General features: G+C 42.9%; 1 long non-coding RNA gene across 1 annotated transcript in view; it reads right to left on the reverse strand.

The window, feature by feature from the left end:
* Positions 1 to 6,878: 6,878 nt before the first annotated feature.
* LOC125485322 overlaps positions 6,879 to 21,539 on the reverse strand; it is an 81,910-nt gene continuing 67,249 nt past the window's right edge. Inside the window, exons 2-3 of the long non-coding RNA XR_007264065.1 lie at positions 19,262 to 19,381; positions 6,879 to 7,000 (exon numbers count right to left, since the gene is read on the reverse strand). This is a non-coding gene — a long non-coding RNA (uncharacterized LOC125485322). The remainder of the gene's footprint in view (positions 7,001 to 19,261; positions 19,382 to 21,539) is intronic.

Below are 21,539 nucleotides of genomic sequence, written 5' to 3' on the forward strand. Positions count from 1 at the left end.
TATCTCACCTCTAAACCCATCAAGTCTAAACAAGGCATTATCAAAACCTTTCTGATATTTTGTTTACAATAGTTACAGCTACGTTTTCATCATTGTAATAACTATATGTCTGGTTCATAAAATGAAATTAATTTTTCAGCTGGCTGTAGCTGATGGTTGTCTCTATTTCTCATCTCTTATGTTTTTATGCACAACAGGATTGCTGTATCAAAGAAGATAGAAGAAGCAGAGACAAGGAAACTTAGAATTGCCCAAAGATGGAAAAGGTCTTATTTTTGAGTAAATCCCCGTGATTCCAAAGTGGTTTCATTGTTTTAAAAACACTTCAAAAATGCCAACTTTAGTTGTGAGTACATTGTCTCAGAAATTATTGGAAACATTAACGAGTTTATGGTGCCTGCCATTTTTAGTGACAGGAAGGACATAGGCCATGCGTTGTGCCACTCTACAATTAGCCTCCAAAACTTTGATAAAGGTGTATGAGATTATAACAAGCTTAAGTAAGGTAAACAAAGAAAATTTGTTCCAATTAGTTGACGGCTAAAGATTAGGGAATACAGGTTTAAGGTTTTAGGCAACGGATACAAAAAAAAGTGAAGAATTCCTTTTTTTCAGTGAATGGTAATAATCTGGAACTCTCAGCATATAAATGTGATGAGACTGGAGATGATAAGTGAATTGAAAAATCAATTGGATTTACCTTGAAGGTAATAGGCTTACAGGGCTATGGGGTTAACACAGGATGATAGGATTGACTGGATTGATGTACAGAGTCAATGGATCAAATTCTATCCTTTTATACTGGTATAACTCTGTGAAGCACTTAAAGCATATTATGTGACCTTGTTGCATAATTGCACTTTGTCATCGGTTTAACCATGTTTGCTATTCAGGCTCCTTGGAAAGTTATTCTCATTTCATGCAACACAAAGAACAATTTTGACTTCTTCCTCCATTTTTCCTCATGTCTTTCACACAACTGACAGCTTCTACCTCATTGAGCTGGTGTTGCCACCTTAAAGAAACAAGCTGTGACACATGGCGAAGTGATCACACTTAAGACCAGTAAACTACCAAGTAATTGGGGGAGGGTCTCTTGTAGCATCTCTACTTCTGAGCTACAAGGCCCAGGTTCAAGCCCCACTATGTCTGAACAGGTTAATTAAAACATCCAAACAACAAGACTGGAAAAGTAAGAAAGTAAACACGAAGTAGATTTGGAACAATACTTGATAATAAAGACAGACAGTAGCAGAATCTCTGTTTTGTGGAAACTCTCCCACAAGGCTATCACAGGACAGATGTCTCATCGCCATCACCATCTGACAAAGCACCGAGCACTGTACCTTTAATGGCTTGGACGTGGAACATAGGAAGAAGCTTTAAAATGACTTTTAGCCATGGGGTTGCTATGTTTGGATTCCTACAGCTTACAAAATTTAATTGTGATACAGATACAGACTGAAGATCAGCACTCTCTTTATCCCTGCTGTATTGTATTTGTTATCATGCAGCATTTAAAACTTTAAAGAAACTAAAATGTTCTTTAAAGAATATTCTCTTCAGACTAACATTTGTAAATACAATACACAAGCTCAGCTGGAAGTACCAAAAGAAATTAAAATTTAAGAGCGAGAGAATTATCACAGCATATTTTCTGAAGTAGCGGCTGAATATGTAATATGCTTTTTTATAAACATTCTCTTTAAGAACATAAAGTTTAAAAATTGGTCATAGGATTGTCCCTGATACACATTTGGTTATATTTATATGTTGGGCCAGCATTTATCACCCATCTCTAATTGCTCAGAGAGTAGTTAAGATTCAACCACATTGACCTCAGGCAGCCTCGAGTGCTTTATATTTAATGAAGATACCTTTGAAGTGAATCACTGTTGTAATGTAGGAGATCACAAGCGAGCTTTCACAAACAGCAATGTGATAATGATCAGATCCTCTGGGTATTTTTATGTTGTTGGTTGAAAATTAAACATTGACTCAGACACTGGGAATAACTCTCCTGCTCTTTCTCGAAATAATACAACGGGATCTTTTACGCTCACCTGAGAGAGCAGACTTTAATTCTTCTAATGGCTTGTCAAAAAGAGTCAGGCCAAACATATCTCCAAGTTTTATTACCAGCTTCTTATATAAGAACATTGAAATTGAGGTTGTTGGTGGTGGTCCAGTGGTTGAATGGCTGGTAAATGGCACTTTGTGGATTGCAATCCTGGTTAACACATTTCTGACATCTAATGATGTTGTGCAAGTAAGTAAGTAAAAGTAAGTCTGGACTTTTATTACATATATCAACACATCTGTACTTTTTGTTCAACAAATAACCTTCCCAAAAAACTTCTAATGAAGCCTCATCTATTGAAATCACATGAGACCTCAGCTAACAGTCACACAGGAAGCAAAATGAGGAGACTGCAGGTTCTTGCTAGATATTATTGTAATAATTCAGTTAGATGTACAGGAAAGCATAACAATGGACAAAGAATTAGTTTTAAATGGGAGAAACAGCATTCTACTGAGCTCAGTTGTGATGTGGAAGAAGTGGATTGTGAAAGGTTACTGAAAAGTGAATCAATGTTGGCACTGTGTGGCATTTGTGGATTGAAGGAAGCTCCTATCAATCCTCTCCCTTTGTCTGAGTTAAGGGCCTAATAGGTTCGCAGTGGTAAAGGACCAACCACTAGAGCATCTTAACAAGAAAACGCTCTGCTTTTAACAAGGTGTTGTTTAGTGCATCATAATTGAATACTTTACATTACTTCATTAGACATTGTTATTAAGACTATGAGGGGACTCGTGGATATACACCTGTAATTTTAAGGATTCTAAGATATCTCCACCCAGGCCAGCATGATAACTTTAGATTGCATGGAGGTTAATACAGTCTTCAACATTAATCCTTTAAGAACCATAACATTATATCACATCTTCACCTCCAATTTTTCGTTTGTCTATTGCTAGTATTTATACATTTATATATATATAATTATATTTAATACTACCCTATCTGCCCCCAACCTCACCACCACCCAACCTCCAGCTCCACCCTCAAGTCTCTAACTTCACAAATTTCAGAAGGTTTCATAATTGTTCCAGAACATGTTCTCTTCAGACTTGGAAGTTCTTTGGCTTGAGAATGGTTGTCCTTAATTCTGATCTTAACTTTGCAGACTCTGCAAATTGTCTCTCTACTAGGACGGGACATTCAGCAACATATCCATTCCTTTAACTGATCGCTGCTAATTACCATGACAAGCTTCCTAACTTTCTGTCTGCTCTAAAAAAACAAGTTAAGGCAGAAGTACTGTGCACAAGTTAGCGCTGGCTGAAGAGGAAACAAACTAAAAGGCGAGGCAGGGATGCTGTAAGCAAAGTGGGTGCACAGTGAACACCAGGAGAGCAAGTGAACTGGCCTGAGATACAACCTGGGCCAATCCATGAGCTGGGTGCCAGCCCATGCCCACAAAGTATCCTTGCAGTAGCATTCCAATGAAAGGCGCCAGTGCGCTCCAAACTGAAACTTAAAATGTAGAAGTGTGCTGTAAGTGGATAGAAGATGTGCCATGATGGTGCGGAAAGGCTGTTATGTGTGTCAGAACCAGTGTCTGTGGACAAGAGGTATGTGAGGCTAGTGCCCATGGAATGTGCTGTGAGATTTTAGTATTGTGTTTCCAAGATGGGTCAGTGCATTGAGTATAGGAGTTGGGAAGTCAGTTTGCAGCTGTATAGGACTTTGGTTAGGCCACTATTGGAATACTGCATGGAATTCTGGTCTCCTTGCTATAGGAAGGGTGTTATGAAACTTGAAATGGTTCAGAAAATATTTACAAGGATGTTGCCAGGTTTGGAGGGTTTGAGCTATATGGAGAGGCTGAATAAATGGGTTCTTATCCCTGGAGTGTTAGAGACTGAGGGGTGAACACGTAAAGGTTTATAAAATCATGAGGGGTATGGATAGGGTAAATAGATAAGGTCTTTTCCTGTATTGATGGAGGCGGAGAGTCCAAAACTAGAGGGCATAGGTTTATAGTGAGAGCAGAAAGATTTAAAAGAGATCTAAGGGGCAACTTTTTCACACAGAGGGTGGTGCGTGTATGGAACGAGCTGCCAGAGGAATTGGTGGAGGCTGGTATAACTATAACATTTAAAACTAATCTAGATAGGTATATGAATAGGAAGAGTTTGGAGGGATATGGGCCAAATGCTGGCAATTGGGACTAGATTTATATAGGATAGCTGGTCAGCATGGACAAGTTGGACCAAAGGGTCTGTTTCCTGAAGGGTTTTGTTCCTGATTTACAGCATCTGCAGTTCTTTCGGTTTTTGTTTGGCCTGTTTCCGTGCTGTATACCTCTATGACTCTATGACCATATTTCTATTTCTGTAAAAAAAATGCTGGAGATCACAGCGGGTCAGGCAGTGTCCATGGAGAGACAGCAATGCTAACATTTTGAGTCTAGATGACTCTTCGTCAGATCCCCAGCATTTTTTATTTTCAGTACAGATTCCAGCATCTGCAGTAATTTGCTCCTACAAATCATTTCTATTGACTAGAATTAACTGGTGGCAAGGACTCATGACAGAGGCGGGGAGTGATCTGGACTATTTCTTTTTCTGTTGGCTATTTCTTTTATTTCTGCCTCTGTTTTTAATCCTGTCTTTTGTATGCTAAGATGGTGCCAGAGAATGGTGATTTTTTACACTTTTCACTGTACTCCTGTATCCCTGCACTCAAGTACACCTGTCAATAAAATCAAATCTAAATCTAAAGTTTTCACTTGTAAGCCAGTTTCTTGTCTATTTCTTCAGCTATCCCCTTGATTTCCTTATGACAACTAACAAACACATAGCTGTTTATGAAAAATATCATGTGCATCTACCACAGCTGCTGTTCCTTTGATTTTAGGTACCCAATGCTCATCCAAATAAGACAATTGTTATAAGATAGCTATTCTTATATTCTTCCACAGTCATAATTCCCCTCACATTTTCAATGTTTGCTCTAACAACAAAACCATTGATCCCAAAACTAATCTCAACAGATGTCGAATTGGGCTTCATCTTTACTGTTCAAAGCTTCACAGGCAGATTTCTACAACAAGTTCATTTGAGGTCGATTCCACAGTTTTACCTTTCCACTGATCTTCTAATGATTCATTGCTTTATCAGGTCAGGACACTTTGTAGCATAAGAGTCCATGGGTCCCTTTGCCATTTCAACTTTTTATCACTTTTATGAAACCTGAGAAAGTATCTCCCTATCCTTTCTTCCATAAATTTAGGAATGAAAGGAAGATTTATTGTTAAATCAAGCTTCCAAGTGGGACTTTCCTCCTCACTTAAACAGGGAACAATGGACAATGAGGTGAACATAAAGTGGTGAGGCACTGGGACCAAAATGATGAGTGAAGATAGTGAAGGCAATGTTCATTTCCAATAATTTGAAGAAACATAAATATCAAAAGGAGTTTCAAAGTGAAACAAAAGTTGGGCCAGGCTAATGACCTGAAAGAGACTGCTGACTGTAAAGTCCAACTATTAACAGTCACACTGCACTATTGTGCCTCAGAAACTTAGAAAGAAAAGATTACAGAAGATTTATACAAGTCATGTGCAGAGACAGTCAGTTGTCTTATGCAACTGAAACAATGAGGAGGTACCTTAAAGGGGGAAAGTATTCTAAAATGTTCAGAATTCAAAGATCATTGAGAACTGATCATTGACTTCAGAAAGAAAGGAGGAGAACACATCCCCATCTACATCAACGGAACTGAGGTTGAGAGAGGGAAGAGCATCAAATTCCTCAGAGTGACAATAACCGACAACCTGTCCTGGACCTCCTACGGTCAAGAAGGCACAACAACGCCTCTTCTTCCTCAGGCGGCTCAGGAAATCTGGCATGTCCATAAGGTCCCTCACCAATTTCTACAGATGCACCATTAAAAGCATTCTGTCTGGGTACATAATGGTCTGGTAAGGACCGTAAAAAACTACAGAAGATGGTGTGCACAGCCCAGACCAAGACCGAAACCAACCTTCCATCCATGGACTCAATTTACACAGCTCGCTGCTGCGGTAAGGCAGCCAACATCATCAAAGACCCATCGCACCCTGGTAATGACCTCCTACAACCTCTTCTGTCAGGGAGAAGGTACAGAAGCCTGAACACATGCACGAGCAGGTTCAGGAACAGCTTCTTTCTGGCTGTTCTCTGACTGTTGAATGGACTCTAGCCTCAAATAATGTAACCTGCAATGTAGCCTGTATGCCTCTAAGTCTTTTTGATCTGTACATCCTTTGCTTGCTGCGATCTGCCTGTATCGTCATAAACCAAGCTTTTCACTGTATTTCGGTACACATGACAATAAAATCAATCAATCAATCAACCAATACCACTTAGGAAGGCTTGAACTACAATTAAGGGGTGATAATCTCATATTTATAAAACAAATTCTTGAGAGGAAATATTTGTTTAAGTCTTCAGAAGGCTATCATGAAAAAAGCAAACTTTTGACAATGATTGAGATCACTTACAGAATGACCTTTTGCAAAAATGAGTTTGAAAGCAAACATAGAACTATAGCCCTCAACATCTAGCTGTCCAATCATTTGACTGAAATTAAGACAAGTGGGCAGGTGCTATATTCTTAATGTCCTGCTACTGAATAATTTACCATCACCCCCGTCTGCAGACACAGAAAGCTTTTATGGATTCTGGTCCAGAAATGTATTTCCTTCCTGAAGATTATACACTTCTACTTTCTGTTGGAGTTCAGAGGATGTTATTTCCTTCAGAGGAGTGTCCTCATGCTGACACAGGTCTGCATTTGATATCACCATTTACAGAGGACTTACCCCTGGCTCAGAGTGCACCACACCAGAACTGGAGATGGAGAATTTTACTTCCTGTTCAAGGGGATGTGATAGATTAGATGCTGAAGGGTTGCCTCAACAATCAGTTTTTCCTTGATTGATCTTCATGGCTATACAAGACATAAAACAGTTGTTGTGAGACACTGCCTTGCCACTCCAGCTCTGCGATTGCCTTCCAAGGCAATGATAAGGGAACACATATGGATTCGCAACAAAATATTACTATCCTTAGGCAATATTGGCATAGCTGTCAAACTAACCATACTGCCCTAACACAGTGACAAAATCAACCACCTAGACTGGGGAGGGATTTTGAATGTTGTATTTTTTAATGCAAATGTATAAATGTCACAATTTTGAAATGTCTGTATTTTAGAAGTTTTGCATTTGGCAAACAATCACACCTTGTTGTCTCGCATTCTCCAGCATCTGCAGTTCCTACTATCTCTTGTTAATACACAAGGTCTGAGACTGCCATCTTGTGGTTATCTTTAAGTATGTGCAGTTTTATTTGAACGCGAGCAACAAAGTTTCCTGGAATGGAATAAATGAGAAAGACAGCCAGTAAACATGCTGATTCACCGGCCCTGACATAAACTCATCTCATAGTTTCTCAGGAAGCTGATTTACGTACAGCTGCAGTGAATATAGTGATAGAGCAGTGTGACTAAGAGCATTTGCTGGAACCTGGGTTGAAGTAATTCTGAAGTGGTCAAGCATTCATGGCCTTACAAGGTAAAAAACAAAGGCTGTAGTTGTGGCTGTTCCTTCATATTGACATCAGCTGGGCTTGACACAGTGGGAGGAGGTATTGTGAATTACCTGCTGAATAACTCTGCCAGTATTCACCCTGAATTCCCCAACAGCTCAAAGTGTCATCCCCTCCTAGGGGCCCTCTCCCTTGGGTCAGGTTCCCATAAGCTCCTTGTCTGCAAAAGATCAACCTAATGAACCTTCTCTGGACTGCCTCCAGTATGTCTTCCCTCAGAAAAGGGGACCAAAACTGTTCACAGTATTCTCGGTATGGTCTGACAGCTGCCTGATATACTTTTAGCAAGACCTTCCTGTTTTTGTACCTAGTTCTTTTGGAAGTAAAGGCCAACAGTCGATTTGCCTACCCACTGAACCTGCATACAGATTCTTGTAACTCAAGCACTGATCCCTCTGTGCTGCAGCTTTCCACAGTCTTTCTCCATTGAAATGCTATTCAGCTCCTCTGTTCTTCCTACTAAGTCCTCACATTTTCATCTACCAAGGTTTTGCCCACTCGCTTAACCTGTCTATATTCCTCTGTGGATTCTTTGTCATCCTCACTATTTGCCTTCTCACCTATTTTTGTGTCACCCTAAAATTTGACTATAGTGCTTCCACTTTTTTCATCTAAATTATTTATATTGTAAGTAAATGTAGCCCAAGAATTTATCCCTCTGACACTTTACTAGTTACTGGTTACCAAAGAAATTGCTTTTGTGGCAATACTATGGCTATAAGAGGAGTATGTTGTCCTTATTTTTATGAAGAGTGGTTTTAAGACAGAGACGACGAGCTGTGTATTTGAATCCAAAAAACAGCTTGTGAGGCCTTGAGTTTTTTTAAAATTGGAGCAATAGAAGCAGCCTGATAGGGTGGGGTCAAGCTCCCACAGACCCAAGATTTTTAGTTTTAGATTTTCAGGTGCAGTTGTTGCTGGGGTCTTGAGGTTGGGTTTGGAAGCTTCAGTACATCTCTCCCTGTTGCTCTCTCTCTCTCAGAACTTTCTCTTGATGTTTTTTCCTCCTGGGCTAGAGAATTGCATATGAGACAATCTATTTTACTAAATGTTCCTTTGCCAAGGGTGTGTTTATGGGATGTTATTATATTGGAACATTTACTAATCTATTATTCTGTTATGTTTTCCATTAGAATTAAGTTATTCAATTTCTTCTTTCTTTTGTTGTATTTTAACTACAGTGTTTGAATAAAGCGTGTGTTTGCTTCACAACTGGTAGTTTGACCAATCAAATTGCATTCAGAATGCAACGCCTGGCACTTGCCTTTACATTAAGAAAAAGTTAGGGAATAGGCCATCTTCTTAATGTATTTTGAGGGGGGTCGGTCTGGTTCATAACAGTTTCCTTATTCCAACTCTCAGTCGTCTATTAATTAGCTAAACCTCTATCCATGCTTGTACATTACCTCCAGCACTATGTGCTCTTATCTTATTATGCCTTACGTGCAGAATCTCACCAAAGGCCTTTAGAAAATCCAAAAATATTGTATCCACTTGTTCTTCTATATCTACCCTGCTTGTTATCTCCTCACAGAATTCTAAGAAATTCATTGATTCCACCTTCATGCAGCCATACTGACTCTGCTTGATTATATTACAAATTTCTAAATGCTCTACCATTACATCCTTTATAATAGACTCTAACATTTTCTCAGCAACAGATGTAACAGGCCTACAATTACCTATTTGTTGTCACCTTCCTTTTTGAACAACATTGATGGTTTTCCAATCCTTTTCGACTTTTCCAGAATCTAAGAATTCTTGGAAAATTACATACATTATTTCTATAGATACTTGTTCTAATATCCTAGGATGCATCCCGTCAGTCCAGGAGACTTTTCAATGTTTAGCCCCATTAATTTCCCAGTACTTTTTCTCTAGTGATTGTATTGTGCTTATTGCCCACTCACTCCCACTTTTGCCCCTTGATTACTTAGTGATTTCAGAACATTATTCATGTCCATCTAGTGAAGACTGATGCAAAGTATTTATTCAATTATAGAATCCCTACAGTGCAGGAACAGGCCATTTGGCCCAACAAGTCCACACTGCCCCTCCGAAGAGCATCCCACCCAGACCCATTCCCCTACCCCTGCATTTCCCATGTCTAACCCACCTAACCTAAACATCCTGGGCACTATGGGTAATTTAGCATGGCCAATCCACCTACCCTGCAATCTTTGGACTGTGGGAGGAAACCGGAGCAACTGGACGAAACCCACACAGACACGAAGAATATGCAAACTCCACACAGACAGTCGCCTGAAGGTGGAGTTGAACCTGGGTCCCTGGTGCTGTGAGGCAGCAGTGCTAACCACTGAGCCACCGTGCCGCCCACTAGTGAGGGAGCTCGTCGTCTCTGGGTGGTTCTCTGCCATTTCCTGGTTCCCCGTTATTATTACCCTGGTTTCATGTTCCAATTATTTTCTCCCTTTTTTTTTCATGTTGTTAATCTTTTGCTGGTTTTTAAAACTTTCCAGTTCTCTAGCTTATCACTGATCTTTGCCATATTGTATTTTTTCTTTTCAGTTTAATTCTATCCTTAGCTTTCCTGGTTAACTACGGTCAGTTTAGTTCCTTCCAAGAATCTTTCTTCCTAACTGGAATATATCTTTGCTGTAAGTCATGGCCTACTTTCTTAGACATTTGCCTTTGTTCATCACCTGTGTTTTTCTCTGCTAAACACTTTTTCTAGTCCACTCCAGCCAACTCTGCCCTCATCACTATGCAATGACCCATATTTAAGTTTAGCACAGTTATTTCTGACTCAACTTTCTCACTCTTAAACTGAATGCTTTTTTCTCTAAGTGGTTTCTGTACACTAAGGAATCTTATTTTCAGATAATTTGTAAAACCTTCTTCATTATGCAGTATCAGATCCAAAATAGCCTGATCCCTGGTTGGGCCATTGTGTTGCTGATGGTCTGAAGGAATGCCCAGCAATGCAGTAAGGACATTGACCTTCTGTAAGGGTAAATCTTCTCTCTGCTACCTCACACTCCCTCTATCTATACCACACATACCTCCCACCAAGGCTGACAGTCTACAAAACTCACTATTGCACGCAGTATTTCCCCTCACTTACTCTCACCCATCCCAACCTCCTACACATCTAACCATGCGTGTCCTTTTTGCTGTCTACTCAGTCACTCAGGACACCTCACCAACTTCACCCAATCAGCATCAGCACTAAATACTGTGTCAGACATTTTCATTTCAATCCAGCCATCCTTTTGATTCATTCCAGGAGGAAAGGACCCACAATAGGGCAGAGAAGACTGAGACAGGTACAGTGTAACTGATATTCATCTCCTCACCACTTTCCCCTCTCCCCCACCTTAGACGAGAAATCCTTGCCTTAGCGGGAGAGGACGATTCTCACTTGTGTTGAGTCGTCTGTGCCAGCAACCCTGTAAATATTCATTGCCAAGAGCTCTCCCTTTACTAGTGCAGTGAAGCCATTATAAACATCTGCCACTATTTCATAACGTATTCCTTCTCTTGCCTCCTGCAGGCACCTACAGCATCCGCATAGTCTTCACTTTGAAGAAAGCAGCCTCTCCAGGCCTCAGCTCCTTCCTCACCTCCAACAAAAAGATTCAGATCCCTTAGAAGATGCACTGGCAAGGCTGCCTCCTGCACACTCAACCCACACAGATACTGACACCTCAGTGAGTAATTTAGACTTACAATGAGACTCAGGAGCTAATTTGAAATGAGCACATCGTTGCCAGTTCTCCACTGCTAGCTGAGGCTTAAATGCCCCATGGCATTGGCACTCAGGGTACTGCCAGAGACCAGATATCTGCTCAGTCTCAGTCAGGAGAAGGTATTGGCCAATAGTAAATTTATTCAAAGGCATGAAGAGACACGTCAGAGGTATGTCAGAGATACTCGAGAATTGGAACAAAAGTTTGGAGGAGCTGTTGGGACCCTGTTGTTTTTGGCATGCAAGAGTCTGACTATCTCCATGGACAGGTTGGCAGATGCCATGGAGAGCCACGTCCAGCACACATAGGGTCTGTTGGATATATGGGCAGAACTGTACACCATCAGTTTAGCCATTGATGTAGCGCCAAGGGCAAGGTGACAGGGAGAAGAAGGCCCTTGACCTCCCTCACTTCCTCACACAGAGACAGGGCTGTGCCAGTGCGGATGAACTCCATGCAGGGCCCCTCCAGCAAGATACTCTAGAGGTGTCTGGCCCCACAAGCTGCCTGCAATTCCCAACTGTGTAGGAGGGTGAGCCTTCACCTACACAGAATACCCTCAGCATGTCTGGATCCTCCAACAACAAACATCCCAGGGGTCACCTGCCCTAATCTCCAAGACTTCCCCATAGGAAAAGCTCCCTTTATCTCAGCTGTGGGCCTCAGGACTGAACTGATACATACTGAGACAGAAAGGAAAAGTAAATCCTACTGAGGACTCAGAGGTGACTTGGGTGAAACTTCATTGCAAATACATCATCTCATTTCTGAATTTATGCACAGTTTTCATCATCAGCTGTGTGAGCGAATTTCACTTTAGCTGCAGCTACGAAAATGAAGGGAAGATTTCTCACTGTTCTCAGCATCACAAGTTGCTCTAATCCTATCGTTTTCATAACGTCAATACCAGCACGAAACTTTCTCAGGATTGAAAGAGGGAGCATTAGATGTTGTGAGGTTTCCATCCATTTGTAACCTTAACTTTTATTCAACCAGTAAACCTAAAAAGACCAAGCTGGTAAAGTATGCTTACATTTGGGTGATTACCTGGTGGATGCTGGTCTCTGTAGCATGAAAACATTTATAGTTAATGATGGATGACTTCATACATTTAAGTTCCACTGAACAAGGTTCACAAAGAAGACCTGCCTGTGTTGATTTGGCTCATGTGACTGCTCTGTAGAATGTTCTTAGTGTCTTCTGAAGAATATCTTGCTTTCCTAAGGATCCTCCTTGTCCGTCAAATAGCCTTATCAATCCTCCAGTTGTCTGGAGCAACTGCAGTGCAACCCAAGATATGACCAGCATGAAAGCCCGATGTGGAGGAGGCATCTTTGGTCCCAGTGGAAGAAGGTGTTGCAGTGCAGATAAGCTAGACATCATGACATTACCTCTGAATAGAGTAGAGTGTCAAGTTCCTCTCTGACCTGCACAGCATTCCATGGAAGATGAGCAACTGTGGCTCTCCCCCATCTTTGCCACATCATGATGGTCACTGCTGTTGGAAACTCCCATTAGAAGCCTGCAGTACATCTGCTGGAAGCTGATGCTGGTCCTAGACTTCCAGACACATGTGTTTGTCATCCATTCCTGTGGACTGTCTCACTGCAGTGTCCAGTTAAAATGGTTCCAATGAGCCTACATGGGCAATTTGAGGAGCAAAGCCATCATGTGATCATTCAGCTATCTCAGCACATACTAGTGACATTTAAACAGTGCCCTCAAAACACTGGGGCATGGAAATCTCCAACAAGGAGGGACCTGGGATGCATGGATCTTTCACACTGTAAAACTGATTTTGATGTATGCTGCTTAAGCCATTTGGCATACATTCAGTCAGAGATTGCAAGTCTGGTGGCAAGGGTAAAGAATGTCTTCCTTGGCCTCCAAAACCTACATTACCCAAGAAAGGCAGCATTGCATGGAGAATAATGGACATTTGATAGTCCAAGCTGTGAAGTGAGCTCACTTGCCATTGCTTCTACCATCGAGGGACTGCAAAAATACCACCCCATATTTTCTACACACTGTGTTCAGTGGAAAGAAGCTTTATCTCATAAATAAGCAATTTATGATAAGAATTTCTAGAAAATTTGCAAAGCAATAGATTTCATGAAACTCTAAAAGGCAATTGTGATAGATAACATGATATGTCCATCCAACATCTTAATATTTAAGATAGCAAATTACTGTGATTTAACATAATCTTCTTTAAATAAGGAGCAATATTTACAGGGTTTTTTTTCAGTTTTGAAGGACAAACTGTTAGGTTCAATTATTATAAATAAATGCAGCTGGTTCTCTTTAATCAGCAATGGCCAGTATACTCTGAAGGACAAGGTACAATGCATTTCCTGCTGTGTGCACTCATGAACAGACTGCATACAGTTTTGTAAAATCTCTTCACAATATGGAACTATTCTTTTAAATACTCTAAACTACAGCCATCAAAACAAGCACAAAAGTGGAAACAAATCCCAGTAATCCGACGATTGAACACAATTTGTAACATCCATCTGATGCTGTTAACCCCAATTGGACTCAAGGTAGGGAGATGGTTGACACTACTTATGGATTGTAAATGTTGTGACTTGTTCAGTTTCATGGCAAAGCTACAATATTCAGGACCATGGTTAACTTAATGCCACATACCCATCATCATAGAGGGGAGATAACAAGGTGTAGAGCTGGATGAACACAGCAGGCCAAGCAGCATCAGAGGAGCAGGAAAGCTGACGTTTCGGACCTAGACCCTTCTTCAGAAATGGGGGAGGGGAAGGGGGTTCTGAAATAAATAGGGAGAGAGGGGGAGGTGGATAGAAGAGGGATAGAGGAGAGGATAGGTGGAGAGGAGACAGACAGGTCAAAGAGGCAGGGATGGAGCCAGTAAAGGTAAGTGTACGTGGGGAGTGAGGGAGGAGATAGGTCAGTCCAGGGAGGACGGACAGGTCAAGGGGGTGGGATGAGGTTAGTAGGTAGGAGATGGGGGTGGGGCTTGAGGTAGGAGGAGGGGATAGGTGGGAGGAAGGACAGGTTAGGGAGGTGGGGATGAGCTGGGCTGGTTTTGGGATGCGGTAGAGGGAGGGGAGATTTTGAAGCTTGTGAAGTCCACATTGATACCATTGCGCTGCAGGGTTCCCAAGCGGAATATGAGTTGCTGTTCCTGCAACCTTCGGGTGGCATCATTGTGGCACTGCAGGAGGCCCAGGATGGACATGTTGTCTGAGGAATGGGAGGGGGAGTTGAAATGGTTCGCAACTGGGAGGTGCAGTTGTTTAGTGCGAACCGAGCGTAGGTGTTCTGCGAAGCGATCCCCAAGCCTCCACTTGGATTCCCCGATGTAGAGGAGGCCACAACGGGAACAGCGGATGCAGTATACCACATTAGCAGATGTGCAGGTGAACATCTGCTTGATGTGGAAAGTCTTCTTGGGGCCTGGGATGGGGGTGAGGAGGGAGGTGTAGGGGCAGGTGTAGCACTTCCTGCGGTTGCAGGGAAAAGTGCCAGGTGTGGTGGGGCTGGAGGGGAGTGTGGAGTGGACAAGGGAGTCACGGAGAGAGTGGTCCCTCCTGAAAGCAGATAAGGGTGGGGAGGGAAAAATGTCTTTGGTGGTGGGGTCGGATTGCAGATGGCGGTAGTGTTGGAGGATGATGCGTTGGATCCGGAGGTTGGTGGGATGGTACGTGAGGACGAGGGGGATTCTGTTCATGTTGTTATTGCGGGGAGGGGGTGTGAGGGATGAGTTGCAGGAAATGCGGGAGACACGGTCGAGGGCGTTCTCGACCACTGAGGTGGGGAAGTTGTGGTCCTTGAAAAACGAGGACATCTGAGATGTTCGGGAGTGGAATGCCTCATCCTGGGAGCAGATGCGGCGGAGGCGAAGGAATTGGGAATAGGGGATGGCATTTTTGCAGGAAGGTGGGTGGGAGGAGGTGTATTCTAGGTAACTGTGGGAGTCGGTAGGCTTGAAATGGATATCGGCTTCCAGGTGGTTGCCAGAGATGGAAACAGAGAGGTCCAGGAAGGAGAGAGAGGTATCAGAGATAGTCCAGGTGAACTTAAGGTTGGGGTGGAAGGTGTTGGTGAAGTGGATGAACTGTTCGAGCTCCTCGTGGGAGCACGAGACGGCGCAGATACAGTCATCGATGTAACGGAGGAAGAGGTGGGGTTTAGGGCCAGTGTAGGTACGGAAGAGGGATTGTTCCACGTAACCTACAAAGAGGCAGGCATAGCTTGGGCCCATGTGGGTACCCATGGCCACCCCCTTTGTCTGTAGGAAGTGGGAGGAATTGAAAGAAAAGTTGTTGAGGGTGAGGACGAGTTCAGGTAAGCGGATGAGGGTGTCAGTGGAGGGGGACTGGCCGGGGCTACGGGACAGGAAGAAGTGGAGGGCCTTTAGGCCATCTGTATGGGGAATGCAGGTGTATAGGGACTGGACATCCATGGTAAAGATGAGGTGTTGGGGACCGGGGAATTGGAAGTTCTGGAGGAGGTGGAGGGCGTGGATGGTGTCATGGACGTAGGTAGGGAGTTCCTGGACCAAGGGGGATAAAATGGAGTCGAGATAGGTGGAAATAAGTTCGGTGGGGCAGGAGCAGGCGGAGACAATGGGTCGACCAGGGCAGTCAGGTTTGTGGATTTTGGGAAGGAGATAGAAGCGGGCGGTGCGGGGTTGGGGAACGATGAGTTTGGAGGCCGTGGGTGGGAGGTCACCTGAGGTGATGAGGTTGTGGATGTTTTGGGAGATGATGGTTTGGTGGTCGGGGGTGGGGTCATGATCAAGAGGGCGATAGGAGGAGATGTCGGAGAGTTGGCGCCTGGCCTCAGCGATGTAGAGGTCAGTGCACCATACTACAACTGCGTCTCCCTTGTCCACGGGTTTTATGGTGAGGTTGGGACTGGAGCGGAGGGAGCAGAGGACTGCACGTTCTGCGGGGGAGAGGTTGGAGTGGGTGAGAGGGGTGGAGAGGTTGAGGCGATTGATGTCTCGACGGCAGTTGGAGATGAAGAGGTCGAGGGAGGGTAGGAGGCCTTGGGGTGGCGTCCAGGAGGAGGGGGTGTGTTGGAGGCGGGAGAAGGGGTCAGTAGAGGGAGGGTTAGGCTCACGGTTGAAAAAGTAAGCGCGGAGGCGAAGGCGGCGGAAAAACTGTTCAACGTCCAAGCGTGACCGGTATTCGTTGATGTGTCGGTGGAGGGGGACAAAGGTGAGCCCTTTACTGAGGACTGACCGTTCGTCCTCAGTAAGGGGGAGGTCTTGGGGGATGGTGAAGACCCGGCAGGGCTGGGTGCTATTCTCTCTTCTGGAGCTGCTGGTTGTGGAGGCGATGGGCGGAGCGACGTCGGCGTTGGTGGTGGGCCGTGCGGCATCGGCTGTGGGCGGATTTGCGTCGGCAGAGGAACCTGGATGCCAATGCATGTCATAATATAGTGGATCATTGTCAGAATATAATGCGACCTATATTTCAATACAGTAATCACTATCACAGCGTAGCAGATCTTACAAACTAAACCAACCCAATCACTCTCACAGTACAGTGAGTCCTGTATTCCAGTACAGTCCATTCACAGGGTAATGGATCTTATACGCCAGTATAGTCTAATCACTGTCACTGTTTAGTGGATCTTGTAATCCCAAACAGTCCTATCACTGTCTCACTACAGTAAATCTGATTCACCAGTCCAGTCTAATCATTGTCACAGTAAAGTGGTTCATTTCAATCACTGTCATCTTATTGTGGATCTTGTACTCTCATACAGTCCAATTACCATCACAGTAAAGTGGTTTGTGTGCTCCTGTGCAGTCCAATCACAGTCACTGTATTATGGACCCTGCGGTCCCATATAGGAGATATTTAAGGCTCTAATTTGAACCAATGTTGTTTGCTTGGTTGCATTGAAATGTCTTTGTTGGAACAGCTTACATTTCCTCTGTCTATAAAATAGGGAGTTTCCTGAATTTCACCAGGATAAGTGAAAACTGGGGTAGTGACAAAACCATGACAAACTCATGAGCACAGTATCTAAAATCTCAGTCACACTGCCTCACGAATACATAGCCTTCTGTAATTTTAAGTGCACAGATAGAGGGCCAAAGTGAACACAAAAACTGGGACAATAATAGGAATCAGGCCTTAGATAATGACCAGGTTTTATTCTGCTACCTTCAGGGTCATGCCGTCTAATATTATCCTTGATTGTCTGTTCAACATTTGGTGAAGAGTTCAGCAATACAAACTAACTGACCTTCCTCTAATGGACTATAAGTGATATGGGATGGGTGTCCCCTTCCTGCTCCTGCATGACATGAGAATATTTTTTCCTATTTCTTAGAAAGTTTAACATTTTTCAATTACAAGCAAACTGTGTCTACAACTGTCTTTTACAGAGTAGACATGAGTGACTCGTGAGCACCATGTCTTTGTTTATTGAATTGTAATGTTTGAATTATTGAAGAACAATGCGTGTTATGCCTAGTTTGGTGTGACAACTGGTTTGAAACTTCAGGCTGTTAATGAAATGTCTGTGTTGTTCAGCCAGACACAGAAGAACATGGAGACTACCTGACAGAGAAAGTGACTGATAACAATTATTTAAAGTACGCTTAGTTCAATTTACTTAATCTCAGAGTTTGTGATAAAGTGCTGCACAGTGATATTGCATGGTTTAAACATTGTACTGATTAATCTTACAATGCATTTTGTGGTTGAGATGGAACCACAAACAAGCCCATTGGTTTATAATATCAGAATAAGTCAAATTTATATTTTTCACAAATTACGCAAGGACAGCCAGGATTTTATCTGTTAAAGGGACCATCCTTCACAACTCCTTCCACATGAAATTAGGTTCTTCAGTGACTGAGTTAAGTTTGGTTTTTAGGAGCTGGGTTTCTGGAATTAGTCCCAGTCATATAGCTGGCAAGACACTCCCACTGCCTCACTTCATCTTCTGCCAATCAGGCAGTTTGGAGGAACGTCCTCAGGAATTAGGTCCCTGTGGGTAAAAGATACCCCTGCCACAAGATGCCAATCAAAGATAAGCTGTCCCAGTGCATGGTTGCTGGAGGAGCAAGCCTGAAGTGCCAGGATCCTGGAGTAAGGTAAGTATGGGACACAGTTCGTAGGGTTGGGGCTGCAATGGAGAAGGGAGGAAAGTGGTCAGCAGAAAGCGCAGGCAATTGGCTTTCAGAGCTCATGGCCTTTGCTTGAGCCCCTGCAACACACTACCCTCTTCCCACAAGCATCCTCCTGTTCTTGCTTCCAGGCGTGCTACGCAGCAGCTGGCCCACCTGGCTAATACTATCCGTGGCTGGCCGAACGGTCTTTAATTGGCCATATCAGTGCCTCAATCTGCAAATAGTTGGGAATGTAAATAATGGGCCTTCCTTCCCACCCTGCCACATCCAGAGCAGACAGCTTCACCCAGCAAGTGGCAAGCACATTTTATGATTCTGCCCAACTTGACAACAAAATTTGCAAATCTTTGAGCCTCATTTGGATGGAGTCACATATGATGGATCAGGCCCTCAGGAATTAACATGATTTACTAGATTGCAGCTTTCTGCCTGGATGCCTCCCTCACTTCCAGAACTCTCTTAAATGTTTTTGATTCATTTTTAATGCTTTCAGCTCAACAGAGGGAGATGATATGATTAGAAAACCCATTAGGGAAGGACTTTTGTTCATTTGTATAACTAACTCCCTTCTCAGGGAGCTGAAAATCAGAACAAGTGAAAACTAATATATCATTACATTATATTGTATAAGACTGTGTCTATCAGATTTCCCCCAGTTGATTGTGACATTTGGCGTGTTTACCTAAGATAAGTCCTTCACTGTCCCACTTTCCATTTTTCTGTATCACCTAAAAGCTCATAATTGGATTGAACTCACTGATGTACAAAGGGACAACCTATTTCCTCAGTGGTTGATGCAGCACCAAATACTTCATGGTCATTGGTGCTCTTGAACATCTGTAGACTTAGTTCCACCACCTTGGCATGGCCATTTGACCTGGAAAAGGGAAGCAAAGAACATATTTAGATAAATAAAATACTTCTCCCTCGTGCAGCTCTTAAAGCATGTTTCGCGGTGCTACTCGGAGGCTCCTGCAATTGCTCTCTGGTATAGAAGACACAAGACAGGAGAGGACAGAGGGCGTAAATCAAAATAAGGCTTCTCCGTTTAAGACGGAGATATGGAGGAACTTTCCTTTCTCAGAGGGTAATGAATCTGTGGAATTTGTTACTGCACAGGGCTGTTGAGGTTGGGTGGTTAAGGATATTCACTGACTGAGATAGACAGATTTTTAAGGAAATCGAGGTATATGGGGATAAGGCAGGAACACAGAGTTGAGAATTATCAGATCAGCCATGAACTCATTGAAAGTTTGAGCAGACTCGATAGGCCGAATGGTCTACTGCTGTTCTTAACAGTAAAAAACAAAACTGGATCATGTAGGAAAATGGTTTTTATCAGCATTGGTTATTACACATTAGAAATCTAATGACATCCCAGCCCACATCACGTGCACTCAAGCCATAGCAGTCAAGATGCCTGAACAAATGCCAAAAACTGAATTTATTAATGGTTTACTAAAATCTGCAAAGCCAACTTGCTGGTCACAGGCATAAGTTTTCAACAAAGAAAGGTATTAACATGTCAACATGTGCCAAATGATAGGAGGGCGCTTAAAACATAAATGCAATATATTGATTAGTGACAGCATTGAATTAAATTCATTTCCTTCAGTAGGGGATTTTAAAGTTAACAAAAGGAAACTTCAGTCTGAATCTACCTTTGGGCTCAGAATAACTTGACCTATGTACGTTTGTAGCTCACAAACTGCATACTGAAATAACTCCACAGAGGCCGGTATCCATTACCAAGTTACCGTTTATTTACACCTGCGTAGTACTTGACACTGGTCCGGTTTCCTCAGACCCAGTTCTCAGAGTGAACAGAACCTCTGACACTCCTGTTTATATCTGTCAGCCAGGGCTCTCTGATTGGACCAGGGTAACAGCCCCAGTCAAGGAACTCATATTCTATGAGGTCCCCCTGGTTGATCTCGCTACAGTCACTGCACACCCTTCAGCCCTGTGTGACTTCTCATGCTGTTTTTGGCTTGTCACATCAGGGCTGTGTTCACATTGCAGGTTGTGAATCATGCTAGTCTGTATGAGGAGTAGGTGTAGAGGCAGGCCAGTTCAAAGCACAGCCTCAGTTCTCCAATATTGTATCCCGGCTGTCAACAATGTTTAAAAGCATCTTAAACTTCACCTTTTACCTCTTTCAATTGCAAATGCAAGTTTGTGCTACCCAATGCCATCTGTATGCCTCACGTGACCTCTCAGTTTACACATTGCACCTCATACAACCTCTCTGTGTTCAGATATCTTCCATGAAACCCTCACTGCTGTATCCTTATAGTCATTATGTACAGTCCTCAAATACCATGCAGTATCAATGGAAAATGTGTTTTTCCCTCAGGAAAATAAAAACCTATCCACATTACCAGCACTGAGAGAAAATGCTTTCTACCATGTGAAAAGAAACTTATAATATTTTTAATCCTAAACTTGTGTCAACAAACCAGAAACCACACCAAAAGGACAAACAGTTTGTTTAACTTCTTGAAACATCTATTCTTTCTCAGATGAATGGAATAGTTACTGTGCTGAAACCCAATAATGTTTGGAACTGAGCCAAGCATTGATAATGGCCACAGATGTCCAAACAAGCAGTAATCGCTAGGAGATTGCCTTGCCCCTGTCTGACCTCCTTTCATGAGACTTTTTGCTGAAAACTCCCAGGGTTTACTGACTAAAATATTGCACCGCCATCTCTAAAGTCTGATGAGCTACCTTTCCTCTAATCTCTCCAACCACTGGGTGGATTTTGGAGGTCCATGTGCAACAGCAGCTGGAGAAACCAGAAGTGAATATCTTGACATGGCGTGGAATGCCAATCACAATGCACAGACCCTTGGAGCAGCTGCTCAGCTTAGAGGGAACATTGATGATGAGTAAGAGTATATCAGGATGTTTAACACAAGCTCCAAAAACGAAATCTAAACCTCTTCATGTTGGAGCCAAGAGAAGATACCGGACCAGCATAACACAGGATACATCACTGGTTTTATTGTTATGGTTTGCTTGACTAAGTGGTG

This window comes from Rhincodon typus, chromosome 18 (genome assembly GCF_021869965.1).
Source record: "Rhincodon typus isolate 14 chromosome 18, sRhiTyp1.1, whole genome shotgun sequence".
NCBI lineage: Eukaryota > Metazoa > Chordata > Chondrichthyes > Orectolobiformes > Rhincodontidae > Rhincodon > Rhincodon typus.